The sequence below is a fragment of the Mesoplodon densirostris genome, chromosome 5 (genome assembly GCF_025265405.1).
Source record: "Mesoplodon densirostris isolate mMesDen1 chromosome 5, mMesDen1 primary haplotype, whole genome shotgun sequence".
Taxonomy (NCBI): domain Eukaryota; kingdom Metazoa; phylum Chordata; class Mammalia; order Artiodactyla; family Ziphiidae; genus Mesoplodon; species Mesoplodon densirostris.
Genome location: NC_082665.1, coordinates 30,028,661 through 30,030,810, shown reverse-complemented (window position 1 = coordinate 30,030,810; position 2,150 = coordinate 30,028,661). Strand labels below are relative to the sequence as shown.

General features: G+C 35.8%; 1 pseudogene; it reads left to right on the top strand.

Moving 5' to 3' along the window:
* Nucleotides 1–1,019: 1,019 nt before the first annotated feature.
* On the top strand, nucleotides 1,020–1,260 carry LOC132491406 (U6 snRNA-associated Sm-like protein LSm5; annotated as a pseudogene).
* The last annotated feature ends 890 nt before the right edge of the window (nucleotides 1,261–2,150 follow it).

Sequence of the window (2,150 nt, the reverse complement as noted above, 5' to 3'; positions counted from 1 at the left end):
CTGGGTGGCTTAAACAACAGAATTTATTTCTCACAATTCTGGAAGCTGAGAATTCCAAGATCAAGGACCTCAGGCTGTTCAATTGCTGATGGGGGCCCTCTTCCTGGTATGTCCTCACATGGTGGAGAGAGAAAGCAAGCAAGATCTCTTCCATATTTTCTTAAAAGGGTACAAATCCCGCTGTGAAAGCTCCACACTCATGACTCAAAGGCCGCACACCAAATACCATGACATTGGGGGTTAGGGTCTCAACATATGAATTGTGGGGAACACAAACATTCGGTTCACAAGGTTAAAAATGATACTATTCTTCAGCTAAGTTAGAAAAGCTATAAAACAATGTGAAGTTTTATTATTTGTCAAAGTGGGCAAGGTTTAAACAGTATTTTTATGACCAAGACTCTTTTCAAACTAGGAAAAAATGATGTTTGTACAAACATTAATATAACTTTGATTTCATTATTTCTTCAGTTTTCTTAAGCATGACATATTTTGTTAGTCCCATAATTACCTTTTCCCTCTATATTTTCAAAGTTTTTCTTTATCCTAATTCCACCCAGTTGAGAGATTTTTAAAGGGTTTCAGTCCCTCTCAAGTTTCCACAGTTCTTAAATAGATAATTGGTAAAATTTATTTTCCTATTTGACCTTTAATTATAAGACCTCAATATCATTTTTATTTCCATTTTATATTTAATCCATAAAATATTTTTCCACACACAATCATTAGACTGTTCAAGTTTCAAGTTGAAAAAATATGTTCAAAGCAACAACCAGATCTTGTAGCATGGTTAAGATCATGGACTCTGTAGCTGAAACACATGGGTTCAAATCCCTGCTCTACTATATACTTACTTTCTAATACTGGCCATGTTATTTAACTTTCTATGCCCTATTTTCTCATGAGGAAAAAGGGAATAATAGTCGTACCTACTTGATAGGGTTATCCTTAAGATTAAATGAGTTACTATACTTAAAATATTAAAAAGAATGCTTGGGAAGACCACTTCTGGCGTAGCCATGATGGCTAACGCTACCACCAACCCATCACAGCTTCTCCCTCTAGAGCTTGTGGACAAGTGTATAGGATAAAGGATTCACACTGTGATGAAGAGTGATGTGGAGATTGTTGGCACACTTCTGGGATTTGATGACTTTTGAAATCACACCAGAAGGAAGAAGAATTATTAAATTAGATCAAATTTTGCTAAATGGAAATAATATAACAATGCTGGTTCCTGGAGAAGGACCTGAAGTATGAATGGATTTCCTTGACTTATGCTAGATTCTGTTTTGTCTTATAATGACAACAAAATAGAATTTTTTTTAACCTTTTAATGTTTGTAGTCTGTGAAGCCAAGTTTTCCGTTAAAGGGAAATGCTTTGAAGATGCATTGTAAATGCTTGTTTTTGTAAGTTAATCATGATTATGTTGGAAAAAGAAGAACAGTTTGTTTTTTTGAAGACAAAATAAAGGTGTTTTTGTTAAAAAAAAAAGAATGCTTGGTAAGATAAGAGTACTGTGTAAGTACAGCTGACCCTTAAACAACAGGTGTTTGAACTGCATAGGTCCACTTATAGGTGGATTTTGTTCAACAGTAAATACTACAGTACTACACAATGGTTGAATTCGTGGATACAGTACCACGGGCAGATATGGAGGAACCACAGATAGGGAAGGCCAACTATAAGTTATTTATCAATTTTTGACTGCATGAAGGGTCAGTGCCCCTAACCCCTGCATTACTCAAGGGTTAACTATATAAACTATTGATATTATTATTAAGGTATAAAGTGATGTTGAAATATGACAACGTACATACCTTCTCATCTGTCTAGTCTGGGACAGATGGAATGGGGACTTGGGAATGGATCCTGTTTCTGACACTTACTAGCCATGTAAACTTAGACTAGCTGTGGAAATTCTTTAATACTCAGTTTCATGCCCTGCAAATTGGGACTAGTCTATCTCACAAGGGTTGAGAAAATCTGGGTAAAGTGTTCAGAGAAGTATTTGGCATATGACAAACTTTCAGTCCTAACTCCTTTCCTCCTTTCTTTCTTCAACTTTAGCTTTGGGCCATGGGGAAAATGAACTGGAGAAATAGAAAGCTGGAGGACTGGAGACCAATCAAAAAGTTACTGCAACAT